Genomic DNA, 16,186 nt, shown 5'->3' with positions numbered 1-16,186 from the left:
TAGTGTAACAACCCCGGTAATTGGTACTTTAAGAGTTTGTCCTAAAACATACATCTGTTTTCATTTCTTAGAAAAAAATATTTACTTCTAAATATTTTTGTTTGAAAGAATGCATATCTGCACATCTATTTACAGAGTTCACTAAGAGCAAAAATATTCGAATAGATATTTTTATAAAAATATATGGATAAAAAATTACCAAAATCACCAGTAAATGGCACTAGATATAGCCCTGTGTATGACACCTTGTTTTCCAGTGATTGGCATATGTTAATAGAACTGGATAATCACTTTATTTTTCATTTTTACATTATATACAAATTTTATCATCATAAGAAACATAATTAATGTTAATTTAAAGTAGGTAATTTTACATAAAAAATCACAAATTTTGACGTTAAAAACGTATTTTAGAGAAATAAAAATTTAGAACAATACGTGGGAAAAAATATCGAGATTATTGCTCAGTTCATCAGTCGGCATGCAGTTTTGATTTTACGAATTATAGCTGTTTTCACACAAAAATGAACATTAAACCGATTATTCCGACATACCATAAAAAATGGAACAGTTCTCTACAGTCGCAATATCTGACTTTGATGGCCGAACATATTTGTGTTTTATTGTTTCTTTTAAATATTTAACAGTAGATTCTGTAGGATTCAAAACAATAATAGGACCCATACAATATTGTTGCTAAAAAAGTATCGGAAATCAAACTAGTGACACATTGCACACTACATTAGGGACTATAAGCACATTTGCCAATTATTGGGGACAACCAAAACTGAAGCACCACTAAATGGCATCCATCATTTTTTCAAAAACACAAAAAGAGACAAAAATTTAGCTCTACCTGCTCAAAGTAACATCTTTCAACTAAATAAAACTTTCGACAACCAAAATTTAAATTACATTTTAAGTCAGATTTTAATGGATTGATGTGTATGCTTCCCTTAAGCCAGAGGGGAAGGTTTTGCAACAAAAATGGCTGATTTGACCCAAGCCGCAACTGTTTCGCTGTAAAAAGCTTTATGGATAAGAAAAAACTTGAATTTAGGAAACTCTAAGAAACAAGCCAGAAACCGCCCCTAACAATGATTGTAAGGTACTAGTTTGGTGAAACCAAATTTCCAACATACAAAATGCGGTAAAACACCATTTTGACTCAATGTGAATATATTTCTTCCTATTTAAAATAATATGTTTTTGTACCATAATTGATTCTCACATCCCGCTCTTAGATGTCGAGTATTTTGGCCGACAAAGCCTAGAAATCTTCACATATCCCTAAACGGATTGGATTTTAGTTCTAAAATTTTAAACTAAGATTTTAACTGCATGGGCAACTGAAACATATTTTTAAAAAACTAGATATTTTTTGTCATTTTTTTGAGTTATGTGTAGCCTCAAAAAGTAGCATTTCGTCTTATCAGTCAACAATATTTTATCATCTATAATAATTTATTATTTTACCTCATTTTTAAGAAAACACATCACTCTTCTATATCCTTTTCATTTTTCTCTCTACGTTTAAGAAGCTTATAAAGTTCTATTAATCGAGAAGAACTTCAATCAGCGTAAAAGGATTTTGACACATAAATATGATCCTATTTCGGCTAATGGTACAATTCCGATATTATTTCTACAAAGTTATTGAGTTCATCGTCGGATTTAGATTTAAGGCAAAAAGTAAAATTGTAAATAAATTTGTTAAGTTTAACGTCAGTTTAGGCCAGTTAGACACCGTTGTTATTCTCCAGTAATTTTATAGTTAGATCGTTTTAATGTTAATTTATGTGTGATCACATTAATATTTATGTATACATTATGTATACAGTTGCACCCTGTTACAACAAACTTCAAAGGACCTCGTATTTTGTACGTTCTGACGATAATTTCGTTGTATTGGAGTTCAACTAATGTTATGTTAGTTAAAATAGAGCCGAAAATTTATTTCGTTCAAATGGATATTTACAGGGCCTGATTAATGAATAGGCCAAATTGACCATGACCTAGAGCCCCCATTATTTAGGGGCTTCTAATTGGAAATTATTGTTTTAGTCAATGGCTAAATTGTTTCATCCAATGCCTAAAATCGTAAAATCTGACTTTAGAGGGCCCCAAAAAATTATTTGGCCCTGGAAAATCTGATATTATAAACGGGCCATGAGTATTTCGTTGGATACATTTTGTTCCAATTGTTTGAAAAGGGAAAAAAAGCAAAAGAAAAAGAAAACAGGTCAAGTTTTCTTTACATTATTTGAAACAAAAAAAACAAAAAAAGCTCTTTTGAGAGCAATTTAATGTAAAAATGTGAAGACATGTATGTTACTGAACAAAATAATTATTATCAAATATTAACAAATCAATCAATAATATTGATGAACGTCAAATGATTATTTAAGTTAGTAAAAAGTTCAAGGAGAACTACCAAGTTAAACAATAATAATATAATTGATTACATTACACCGATAGATTCAACTAACAAAGCTGACTGAAGATGAATAAACTGAAGCTCACTCCCGCATAAAAGGTAATTGTGTCGCGGATGTGAACTGAAAATCGAAATTTGAATGGAAACTGCATTTGCATTTTGCCTAGTTTCTGGAAAACAGCGATGCGAAATGAATTAAGTCTTCCTTAGTAAAATGACGTTTAGGTCGACAGGATTTAATTCCCTTTCATTAGCAGATTAGGATTATACAGATTTGGTAAAACTAATAATGAATGCAGTAAACAATCATTATAGTTATTTTTAGACATAAAATACTCTAGTATTGTGGGGGTGTTTTCTTGAACACGACGCCAATTCACAGCCTAAACGGATTAAAATATTATCATCTAAAAGGGAAAACTGCCAAGATCTGTTTGAAAAATTAAAATGAGTTTTTTTTTGTATAATTGTATTATTGAATTAAGGAAGATAAAAGTAATTATCTTTTCTAAAGCAATATTTTGGAAAGATTAAACGTATAATTAAAAAACAATTACGCATTTTTTTTTTCTTTGCGTAGTCATTTTAGTCCATTTTTTAGGAGCGATGTTTTCCGCGACAGATAAGTTTGGTGACAGTTGAGAAGTTTTCCATATACAGTGGAAAACGTTTAACACGAAGCTTAAGGAACCGAAATAATTTTTTATGTTAAAAGAATTTCATGTTAAAAGATTTGTATTAAGTTGCACAGTATACTCTCTGGGACCGCTATATCACTTTGCGTTGACTAATTTTCTTGTTAAGCGTTTTCGTGTTAAACGTGTTTCTCTGTATTATTTGTTTTTTATTCATTTATTAATTTTTTAGTTGACACAAGCACATTCATATACTACTTCCATTGTGCATTTAACCATGCTACGTTTAACTTATAAATATTACCTCTTTTTTAATTAAGCATGATTAACTATATTTTCATAACACGCATGTTGCTTTAGTAAAAGAATATAAAAAACCTACAAAGTATACAAAGTAGCAGGACAATTGCAGTTCTCCCTACTAATTTGTGCCTTTATACGTTGTTTAATACTCTTCTATTTTTCAAGCACTAAGATGTTTATTAAAATCTCACGATGACTTATTTATATAAACCTAATTATGTTCGCACTGCACATTAACACAGACGTATTTAAATAATTTCATATCATATGTCACTTTTCAATCCAAATATGCTCTCTGTGATGTATCTTTACCAGATGTGGTATGTATTTAAATGCTAAACCTGATTTTTTATGAGATGAAATGATTGTAAAATAAGATTGTATAAATATGCTTTATACTTTGTAATTACGATCGATGACTAAATTGAGCAGCATGTTTGCAGCTAAGCATGAAAATATTATAGAAATATCTTTTTGAAACATCGAAAAACAGCATTTGAAAACAAAATGCAAATTAAAAAAAACCTAAATATAAAAATCGTATTCTTTTAACAAATGCATAATTTTAATGACTGCAATTTCTTTTTTTCAATAGTATCCGTAACGTTTCGAAGTTAAAATTTGTATGAAAAAGAACACTTCTTCAATAATAAAGTCACTTACTTGAAATTAAGCAGTTATGTTTTACGGCAGTGTAATTCATTTTTGTACTGCTTATTATTTTTTTTCCACCATACCTTCCTCAAATTATCATTGAAACATTCTTAGTGACGTACAGGTTTCGGGAAATTACCCCTTTGTATTTGGGGGGAGGGGAGGAGTAGCATTATATTTGTTTAGCTCTTTCCTTACACACATTATTTTAATACATTAAGAATATTTTGAAGCCTTTTCGCTCTAAAAAGGAAAAAAAAAAAAAAAAACCAGATATCATTCAAAATTTGCTAAAATATTTATTTGAGAGTTTCTAAATTCTTCATGCAGTAAATAACGAATAAAATTTCAAACAAATAATGCGTTCAGCTTTGGAATAAAACTATAAAGAGTTCCGGAAACATTTCTAGCATTATAGCTATGACTTACACATGAACTACTTGTCATAGTAATAAGAATTTTCATAGCTTTACAATTTTTAATCAATTCGGAGACCTATTTTTTAAGATACTAATTGTATTTCTTTAGACATTAAATAAGCATAAAGTCTGCATTTAATTCATGCAGGTAAAAACTAGTGATAAACTATGACTTTCTGCTTATGATTGTAACGTTCTCATGATTACCAGCAGTATAATAGACAGTTGAAGAAACAATCAAAAAACCTTATTTAAAATATATGCTGACATCCGAATACAAATAAACAATTAAAATGTTAAATACAAAATCCAAAGAAAAAACAAATATAAGTTGCACTTCAGGGTAATATGAGATAGCTATTTCTTATAGTTCTGCCAAGCACAGTAGCCGGCGGTGTCATAAAAGAACCATTTTTCATATTCCACATGAAACCGGTGATTCTTTATTATTTGTAACAGGTTCAAAACCCTTGGTCTATAAATCCCAAAGCGTGAACAAGTTGAGAACCTTCGATTACAATATACTAGAATTCTAGAGTGATATCCTTTTTGGATTTTTCAAGACAGCCTTTTTGAGAGAAAGGCGGATGCCCACCAAATTGCATTTCAATCTAATAGTTGGTCAAAAGACAATTTCGCAAAAACAAACATAGTTCTTAGAAATCGGCGTCACTTCCACTGGTAGACACCACGCCATAAATGTTCAGTCTGAAGTAAAAAGAGAGCGTCACGAGATAGTAACTACGCTCTTTAGCCATTCACTTTAAGGGTGCTCTTCACTGAGAGTCTGAAAGATTCGGATCTAATGTTAACCTACGGGGGGGAAAGTTGGAGCTTGTTTTACAAATTCCTGTGAAGTTTTCGGATCCGGTTTTTTTTCTGAGTATTTTTCAAGACCATGTCTGTTTCTTTTAGTTTTTACTTTTTTGATGTGTCCATTCTCCGATTTTTTAAAATTCGAGAAAAAATGAATTTCTTCGAAAACGAGGTACTGTTGGACATTTCGCTCTGTAAAACATCTGCAACTCGTGCTATCGAAATTTTAAGAACGCCCTGACACGCAAAATATTTTCAGCTCTCTTTTGAGATCTTGTTTGAAATAATGCGACCATTTTTTAAACAAATATCATGTTCTAACTATTGAAAAAAATTTCAAAATACGTTCACTTTTTGCATTCGCCCCGCCCTATATTAGTAACCTCCCCTTTTTGAGGGGTAAATGCTAATGGGGTGTAAGATTTATTACCCTCTCATTAGTTCCCCTCAATGACCTCCGCTGGACGTCCTTTCTTCCTTCCTCTTTTCCTAAGGCTTTCGTGAAGAATCAAGTGCTTTTGAAAGTGAATCCATGTAGATACGTGCTATTAGCTGTTAAATTCGCAACATCTGCTTTTTTCCAAATTTGTGGTTTGAAAAGAAATAGATTTGAAAGGAATATTTCTGAGTCAAATTGTTTATTTACAATATAATGAACATTGTTACAATGCTGTCGAATGCGAAAAGTTGACATTTTTCCCTTCCAGTAGAAAAATATTTTTATATATAGATTAAATCGTATTCCAGATACTGGGTATTTTGCATCGTTTTACATGTGTTTTATGTTACTACAAATGGTACACACATAAAGTGCTTTCCACAGCTCAACAAACATTTTTGAAAATTATTAGTGTCTTTACTCGTCAAATTTCTTTAGAAGGTTTGGGAGGCGGAAACTTCAATTGCGGAAAACATTCCGTACACCAACATACTCATTAAATACATAGAAAATCATGAAAAATATATTAGCAATTTAATATGATTCAGTTAATATAAAAAACACACCGTGGTAGAATTACTAAGCATTGTATGTATTAGTTTTAATGACGTTTTCAGCCTTATGTTGCCGACAAAGCTAACTAAGATGTGAGCAATATAGAATGGGGGTTACAAGTTTTCACTGTTTTCTATTTTCTATCTCAGAAGCTAGATCAGCATTTTAATACAATGTATAAAAAATTAATTACAGGCATAAAGGTTTTCAGGTCATATAAGCACCCCCCCCCCTCCCTTAAAAAAAACATCATTAAAGATCGTCTTAAATTTCGTTTTTATGGCTTTAATTTCAAAAAATTTCGGGAAGGGAGTTTGTGAAAAGTCCTTCTTTGACCATAAAAAAAAGTCGTCTAAAATTAAATTTTTGGATTTCAAAAACCTGCATGTCCCCAACGTTATTAAAGATGGCCTACAATCATGTTTATAACACTTTGAAAATTTTGCCTCCCCCCCAACATCACACTAAGATTGCGTTTTTAGACTATTTCGAAAAATTCCGGGGAAAGCTTCCGAACTCCCTGTTTCCTAACAGAATTGAAGAACCTGAAATTGTGTTTTTGGCGTTTCAAGTTCAAAAATTTGCTGGTGGAAGATCACAGGACCTCTTACTTACTTCCAAATACTACCAGAGATCGTCTAAAAGTGCATTTTGAAAATTTTTATTTTCGAGAAAATTAAAAGGCATAGCCCCCAAACAGAGTGTTTGAGAAAATAGGGAGTATTTCTGAGTAAATAGTATGCTTACGATAAAGATCATGTTAATTAAATATAGAAATGGTTCCCTCTCCTAAACAAGAAGCTAAATCCTTTCTCTCGCTGTATTTACATATTACTAGGAGTCAATAGAATAGAAAATGTGCGATCTCAAAAACGATTTTTGTTCTATACGAATGAAAATTACTTGATAATCATTTGATTAGAACATTCATTTTATTCTGTGACTGTAGACACGATACGATAATTTTTCGGCACAGAAGTGCGTAACACAGAACTTAAAAGAAAAAGTTTGTCTTGTTTGTTTGTTTTTTTTTTTTTTTTTTAATTGTGAACCATTACTTGTACCTATAATTGCTTTCCTAAATGTAAGCTGTTCATTTTCATTTTTGTTTCAACTTTATGTATTTCCTGCAAATCTGTTTCTTGCCCTTTTTTTTATTTTTTCATTATTGATTCATTAAATGCAAGATGCATGAAAACGAGGCAGAGCGATAAAAACTTTAAAATCTGGCAGAGCGAGGCGTTGAGATTTTTTTTCACCTAAGTATTTCGAGATTTTTTTTTTTTTTTTTTCAGGCAGATATACATGTAGGTAATATTTTCGTACCTCCTGAGAAAAAGGACAACCCTTAATATTTTATTATGACAACTAACGAGGATCAGACACTCACAAGACTTATTAGAAAATTTTAATAAAAACTCAATGTGTTGAAGTAGAAGCACTATATACACTATATGACCAAAAGCACTGGGACACTTTCAAAAATTCACATGTTTAGGGATTTCTCGAGAAATAACAGACCAATTGCTCTATAATTTGTTTCGCATAAAATGTATACTCTATTGTCATTTTCCAATAAAAATTAAGTCTGCTATTCATTTAGGGGACCGACAACAAATTGAGGAAAAAAGTTTTTTGATAATTTTTCATTGCAAATTGTTGGGAATAAGCTATAATTTTCAGAAATGAGTTAAAAATCTATCAAAAACTTATTTTTATATTTTTGTGAAAGTATCTCTTATACCCATGGAAATATAAGCATTTCTTTCAAAAATGCAAAATTTTTTTGAAGGTTTTCGCCTCATATTACGCAGAGTATTTCGTCAAATGTTACTAAACTTTTAAAATATTTGACAGCATTTTAGAGAAACATAATAATAAAATTTGAAGTGAAAATATTGAAAATTTGTTGAAATATGAACAGTTAAAGCTATTAATTTTTCACTGCGCAGACACGAAAGATAGCAATTTATTACGTTCATAATTCAAAGCTCAGATACATCCTACAATCCATGAAAAAAATTCCACCGCATTTTCTTTAAATTTTAAAAAGTTATCAGCAATCTAATGAGCCGAATTTCTATAATTCTAGGATAGGCGACGAATGGTAAGGGATTGTTAGCAAACTGGCAACACTTTCCTGCCATCGTTATAGAGTGTTTCATGATAAGAACAGATTATTTGTTGCTGGTCCCCTAAATGAGTAGCAGACTTAATTGTTATTGGATTTGACGTCTGGAGTATACTTTTCATGAGAAAAAAATTACAGAGCAGAGAGCAATTGGTCTTTTATTTTTTGAGAAATCCGTAAAATTGTGAATTTTTGAAAGTGTCCCAATACTTTTGGTCATATAGTGTATGTAATACCTCATATATTTTGCCGAATTTAGTAACTGGGAATCTGAGACTCTAAAAGTGCTAGGTTTAGTTTTATTCCAAAATTTCAACATAAGATAGTTTACAAACATTGAGAGTGGGGGAGGGAGCGAATTTTGCCTTTGAGCTTGGAGCAGGGTGAGCACCCCTGCATACAAAGATCAGAGAAAAATCTTTAATTTTTCAAATTCAGGAAATCCTTATCCGTAGCCGTCCGCGACTTTGCCGTTGTTATGCTCAATTTGAAAGAACTTTCACCATAACAACCCCTTGAGAAATGCTATCGTAGCCTTCTCATCTGCATATAGTAATTAGATAAATAAATAAATATTTTTTCAAAAGAAAAGGATTCAAAGATAAAGATTAGGGGAATTTTCTGGTCACCAGTGGTAAGAAAAGGCATTTATAGTAGCCACATTTTTTTCTAGTCGCCACTACATTTGTAAAACAGGTAACTAACCAACAAAGTAGTATTTAATTTAGCACTAAAATATAAATATTATCAGTTCAAATAAAGGTTAATGTAACTAATTAGTGGCATTAATGTTTATTGTACAATCAAGTATTAACTATGCAAAGAGGATCTAGTTTCATTTTTAAGAATGTTTTCTGCCAACTCGGATGGGGCTGGGGAGAGTGGCAAACAGGCAGAGGAAGTGAAAAAATTTCGCCAACCGATAACTAGTTAGTCCCCACTTTTATTCGGCACTCGATTTTTCAAATATATTAAGTAGGATCATCCATTTTTAAAGAATATTTTTTGGTTAGAATTTGGAGTTCATTTCGTTAAAATTCAGTGTGGTCATGCAGGCTATCTTTTTTTTCCTCCCTTTTTTGAAATTATCAATTTTCAATAACGAACATTTTTCTAAAAATAAAACGAATTTATAAATTTATTTATTGCAAATATTCATTCATTCGTTAATTTTTCCTAGATGAGATCAGGAACCGTATTAATGGGGAAAAAAATTTTCGTTTCAAAAATTAATTTTAGTTCGAATGCAAATAAATTAATATCACAAGCGGGATTGCAAAATGCGCGGCAATGTAAAATGCAGCGCCTTTTACACTGAGTTATTTTTCTTTTACCTATGTAGTCAAGACTCAAGAGGGAAAGAACTAGAATTTCCTTGGAAGGGTATGTAAAAAGGTTTTCATTTCGCCGTCAGCTATTACCTCCTTCGACTACTCTGCACAGCAGGGGAGCGTCCGGTCTGTCCCCCTGCAAAATGTGACAGGTCACATGATCCACACTTTCATCGGTGACCGCTTGTTCTATTGGTTGTTGAAGTGTCAATCACTTCACTGATGAACATTGCTTTCGTTTAAAGAAAAAGCCCATTTTCAAGCGAGATCGTTTTTCTTCCCCACTGAAGAGCAGCCTTAAGGACGACACGGCCGATTTCGGGCGGGTCAGATGAATGTCCTTTGAGGACGAGCTCGGCCGTTTACGGCCGGTAGAAGTATCTTCAGGGGGTGGATCGCATAAAAGGAAGGGACATAGTCGGGACCACCGGGGCGGGAAACTTTCGCGGGAGATCTTTATCAGCGATCCGCTAATGACCGCGGCGATTTTCTTTGAATTCACTCCTGCTCTGCTTAGAAGGGTATTGTGCGCGATTTCTACAAAAGAGAGGGAATCTTATGTTTTCTTTTATTTTTCTTCGGTAAAATGTTTCGCACAAACCTAAAACTCCCTTCTTCTTTTTTGTTTATGTACAGATACAAGTACTATTCCCTATCACATACAAATCGGAAAGAATACAATAATAGGCGAAGAGAGTAGAAGCGTTTAGTATCTTTGTTCGGGTCGGGATCAAATAAATGTTATAGTTTAATTGCGTTTTCTATACTTTTATTATGGAAAGAGCTTTCTCCATACATGCTTGCGATGTTATATAATTTCGTGTCAATCTTCAATGTGATTAGCTGCAAAATTGTATGGTGGGAAACTTTAGTCGTCTTTTTTTTTCCGCAATAGATTTGCTGTTTTGTCATTTCTATTATTTAAAATTTTTGATAAACAAAACAACGCATTTCTTTTATTTACGTCGTTAATAATGAAAGTCTTTAAAAGATTTTTTTTTCCCGCTTCTGGAAAGCATTTCCGACCCTACATTGCTATATGATTTCGAGTAGTCAGGATGTACCCTACCCCTCAAAGAAGTTCTGAAACGTTTAACTGAAACACCTTGTGTACATATATGTATATATATATATATTTATAAGCTAAAATCTCTGATCAAGTAACATACTGATGTCACCAATGATGAAACTCGCGATAAAATTAATACTTATGCCCCTACTTTTGTACGAAATCGTAGATTATAAATGATTAGCGGTAAGGCATTGTGTCATTATAGGAACTCCCAAAGTTCGGTATTTTATTTTACAACGGTCGTGTCCCGAAAAACTGTCCTATTCCACATTAAGCCATAACAGCGTAATTTTGTAAAAAAAAAAGAAAAAAAAAACTTTTCATTTATTGATCAGTTTTATAAGAGCGCGAGTCCCAACCTTTGTATGCAGTAGAGTAAAGAAACGTTTTTACACTCTCTTGCAAAGTAGGGAAATCTGACTTACGTTACTGTGAGCATCTGAGTTTGAGATACAGTTAGTTTAATACGTCAAATTTTAAGTTCAATGTCCCTGATAAAAAGGCAATTAGTCTCCGTCATACAATGACATGTTATTTTCTAATATATAATACGTACACAAAACTTTGGATTATAGCAGCAGTGCCGGTAAATTAATACAAAAACGTCAGTCAGTTTTGTTTGAAAAGTGCTAATCTTTGATTTTGTAGATCTTCGGAATAAAAGATGGAGAGGAGCGGGAATAAAAAGTTTTAAAAACGTCCATGTGTATGTTTCTTTAGTATTTTGGATTAATATGCTAAAATACTCTACATTTGCTGCAGAATTTCAGTAATCGTGTGTGTGTGTGTGTGTGTGTGCATAGCATTCCTAAATAGTCCTAGTTAAAAGATTTTATTCATCTGCTAATGAAAACAAAGCTCTTTAATTTAAAAATAATACTTAATTATTAAAGATTGCGATTAGCAGCATTAAATAATGAATTAGCAAAAAAAGAGTAAGTATATAAGTAAATACTACTTATTTCTTAAAATGAAAGTAAGACGAGAATGAAAATTGGACCGCAACCTTTGCGCGACTATTCAAATCTCTTTGTCTTATTGGAAGCGTACTTTTGTCTTCAATTTTGAATTTATTTTTAATGTCAAATACTGCACAACAAGAGTATAAAAATCTGTTCAACCCGTTCCTCCTAAAAAGGAAAATTCCTCATTTTAAAACTACAAAATAGTTTTTTAATCATATTAAAGTGGTGAAATTAAAAAAAAGAAAGAAAGAAAAGAAAGGAAGTGAAAAAAAAAACAGAAAAAGAAATTTCGCTGCAAGCTCTGCCCATTCTTGAGCAAAGCGTCGGATTAGATAAGCAATCTTGCCATAAGGGGAATTCTCTTCCCTCCCAATTAGCTCACAATAGAGGAGCACAGCTTTTCCCGCGTAAAACCGAATGGCTTTTCTACTTCGGAAGAGTCGATTTTGAGATGCTGTTCCGAAAGTGACCTCCGTCTTTAGGGGGTAAGATCAGTGGATGAGCCATCGTCCTTAAAGAGTTACCCATTATCAGCGTCGTTTCCTGTGTCCAGCCTACGTCATTTCTTTCAAACATTATGCAGGGTCCAACAATCAAGGTCTCACACGCTATTCGTTTAAGCTAGCCTTCTTATCTCTTTCGACCCCCCATCTTAAACTACTCATCCACGTCCAAATGGACTCAGCCCCGCCCTCTTCTTGTGCCCGCCCCTGGTGTTTTCTCCCTCAAGGTATTCAAATCCATTTAGATTTTTCCGTTTTCAGCACGGCTCGGAGATTCTGAGAAAAGAATTTGATGTTAGCTAACCAGTTGAAAAGACCTAAGCTATAATGTGACTCGCTCTGAAAACAACTCTGTTTTGGCAAATAATTAATTTGTTACTAGCTGGTAAAGTTAACAGCCACTGTTTTCTCAAGACCATTGCCGCTCGAATAACAACCTGTTCTTAACAAATATAAGTGGATTTACGTTTAGGGGGGGAGGGGGAGGGTATACGACATTACTCATTAAAAAAATAACCATGAAAATTGAGTTATACAACCTATCATTTGCGTCTTAACGCTTCTTATACAAAAAATTATGCATTACAAATTTTGCAAGTACAAATCTCAAAAAAAAATTTAAAAACCGTTTTGCTCATTGTGGTATTTTTATTGTTATATTTATATTTTAATCTTAAAGTGTTTCCCAACTGGTAGGGAGGTCCAGGGGTTCTTCCCCGGAAAAATTTGAAATTGAATGCGGAAAGGTTTCCAACCATCTATAGCACGCACAAGCTGCTACATTTTTTACAACTATATTAGTGAAAAATATTCTTCTGTTTCTTTGCATACTGAATCGCTTTGGTGTCAGTTTTAATTCCTTTGACAAAAACCATTTTCTTTCCAAAATCGGATGCAGGTCATTAAAATACATAATATCGCAAAAAATTCTTTAATTGATTTGCATTGCAAATTTTTCCTTCTTTAATTTCTAATTGAATGCTTTAATTTTTCTTTTAATTTCTTTGGCTATTTCTTCCGCACATTTTGATATGCTACAATTACTGAGCAGTGTATGTATTAGTTTTAATGATGCTTTCAGCCTTGTGTTGCTTACAAAGCTAAGATGTGAACAATATAGTATGGGGGATGAGAGCTAATAAGCACGAAACTGCAGTTCTCGGCTGGAATTGACTGAACTGGCGGTGTATTTCATGTATTTCTGCCTCAGCCCTGGCTATAGATCGGTAACTTACTGAATATATCTGCCTTGCCTTCAATAATCGAGTTGAACTGAACCATTGTTTCGGTCACTCGTCTGGTCAGTGCTAATTCTGTATTAGCTACCAGTTTGTTTGGCACTCTAGGCTTCCTTAAGAGGTTTTTCACCTCCAGCTCAATCACTCCTGTGCTGGGCCGATGAGTGCTAATAAGCACAAAACTGCAGTCCTTGGCTGGAATTGACTGAGCTGGCGGTGTACATCATGGCCTACAATCATGTTTATAACACTTAAAAAAATTTGCCTTCCCTCTAGCATCACACTAAGATTGCGTTTTTACACTATTTCGAAAAGTTCCGGAAAATGCCAATGAACTCCCCTTTTCCTAACAGAATTAAAGATTACCTGAAATTGTGCTTTTGGAGTTTCAAAATCAAAAAATTGTCGGTGAAAATTCCCAGGATCTCGTTGGTTTTATCCTTAACGACTTTTAAGGGACCACAAAAAAACGTCCTTAAGTAGAAAGCGTCCTTAAATAGAATGCTTTTAACACTACGGTGGACCATGCGGGACCGTGAAAAGCCGTCGTTAAACACAGGAAGTCGTTAAACATAAAGCCAAACTTCCAAATAATGCCAGAGATCCTCTAAAACTACGTTTTGAAAATTTTATTTTCGAGAAAATTAAAAGGCACAGCTCCCAAACAGAGTGCTTGGAAAAACAGGGAGCATTTCTGAGTAAATAGTATGCTTACGATCAAGATCATATGTTGATTAAACATATAAATGGCTCCCTCTCCTAAATAAAAGGCTGAACTTGTACTTGTAATTGCTCTTTTAAATGTAAGCTGTTCAATTTCATTTCTGTTGTAACTTCATCTATCTCCTGCAAATTTGTTTCTTGCCACCCCCCCCCCCCACTTTTTTTTCTTGATTGATTGATTAAATGCAAGATGCACAAAAGCGAGGTATAAACTTTAAAATACTAGCAGAGCGAGGCATTGAGATTTTTTCATTTTTTTTTCTTTTCTTTTCATGTAGAAATGCACCTTGGAAATATTTTCATGCCTCCCGAGAAAAAGGATAACCCTTAATATTTATTATGACAACTAACGAGGGTTAGACACTCACAAGACTTATAAAAAAATTTTTAATAAAAACTCAATATGTTGATAAAGAAGCACTATATACGTAATGCCTCGTGTATTTTGCCGAATTTAAGTGAAAATTTGACTCTAAAAGTGCTATGCTTAGCCGTACTCCAAAATTTCACGCAACATAGTTTACAAACATTGGGAGTGGGGGGGGGGGATTTATACCCTTGAGCTTAGAGCAGGTGATCATCCCTGAATATAAACGTAGATCACAGAAAATCTTTGATTTTTCAAATTCAAGAAATCGTTCGCACTCAGCGAGTAACACCACTAATCTTGATCCTTGGAAAGAGCGGCAGTTTTAGCTAATAAGATTTTAGTTCCGAGCCTGTGAAAATTTAAAATTTTATCCTTCAAATATATTAAGTAGGATCATCCATTTTTAAAGAAATTTTTTTGTAATAATTTGGAGTTCATTTCGTTAAAATTCAGTGTGTTCATGCAGGCTATCTTTTTTTTCCTTCCTGTTTTGAAATCATCTAAAGCAAATAATTCTAATTTTCAGAAAAACATTATACAAGAAATGTTAACGTACTACATAACACTAGACATAATTTTCAATGACGAACATTTTTCTAAAAATAAAGGAATTGATGAATTTATTTATTGCAAATTTTCATTCATTCGTTTATTTTTCCTTGATGAGATCTGGAACCGTACTAATGAAAAAATATATATATATATTTGTTTCAAAAATTAATTTTATTGCAAATGCGAATAAATTAATATCAAAATCAAGATTGCAAAATGCGCGGCGGCAGTTTACATTGAGATATTTTCCTTTTACCTATGTAGTCAAGAGGGAAAGAATTAGAATTTCCTTGGAAGGGGGGGGGTCTGTAAAAAGCTGTGGTTTTATTTCGCCGTCAGCTATTACTTCTTCGACTGCTCTGCACGACAGGAGGAGCGTCCGGTCTGTCTCCCTGCAAAATATAACAGGTCACGGAATCCACGCTTTCGTTAGTCACCGTTAATTCTATTGGTTTTTGGTCAATCATTTTATTGATGAACACTGCCCTCGTACAAAGAAAGAGACCGTTTTCAACCAAGATCGTTTTCCATCCTCACTGCCTTATACAATTTTTGTGCTTAATAAGGTAGATATATGAAATACATAAAAAGGAAACTATTAGGCGAAAAGACTGTGACAACTGATCAAATTTGAACTTTTCAGATACCAGGGAGTTGATAAATATGAAAAATTACAGTGATGATGTTTGGGAGGCATACAAATAAACTAATGCTGCCAATTTAATTGACATGAATGTTTAGTCACTGATTCATAGCATTAATATATCTCAATTTTTAATATATGAAAATTGCATGAAATATTTATGCAACACTATGAAATAAAATACCGACAAAAATAGCTTAACGCATAAACTTTCCTAAAATCACGATCGCGCTATTATTTCTCCAGTTTTAATGGTCATGGCCTTTAAAGCATATCGCATATTTGCATAGCTCCCGTCAAAATTCCAGCGAAAATAAATGGCTAATATGCAGATTACTCATAGACATGGACTGATGGCGTTAATAATGAGACCCGTGGATTCCTGCGTATCCATTTCGAA

The 16,186-nt window shown here is 33.0% G+C and overlaps 1 protein-coding gene across 1 annotated transcript in view; it reads left to right on the top strand.

The window, feature by feature from the left end:
• LOC129222094 (cell adhesion molecule Dscam2-like) overlaps nucleotides 1–16,186 on the top strand; it is a 100,914-nt gene that overhangs the window by 13,985 nt on the left and 70,743 nt on the right. The window lies entirely within an intron of this gene.

Source organism: Uloborus diversus, chromosome 5 (genome assembly GCF_026930045.1).
Source record: "Uloborus diversus isolate 005 chromosome 5, Udiv.v.3.1, whole genome shotgun sequence".
In the NCBI taxonomy this organism is placed as follows: Eukaryota; Metazoa; Arthropoda; class Arachnida; order Araneae; family Uloboridae; genus Uloborus; species Uloborus diversus.
This window is presented reverse-complemented; position numbering and strand designations above follow the sequence as displayed.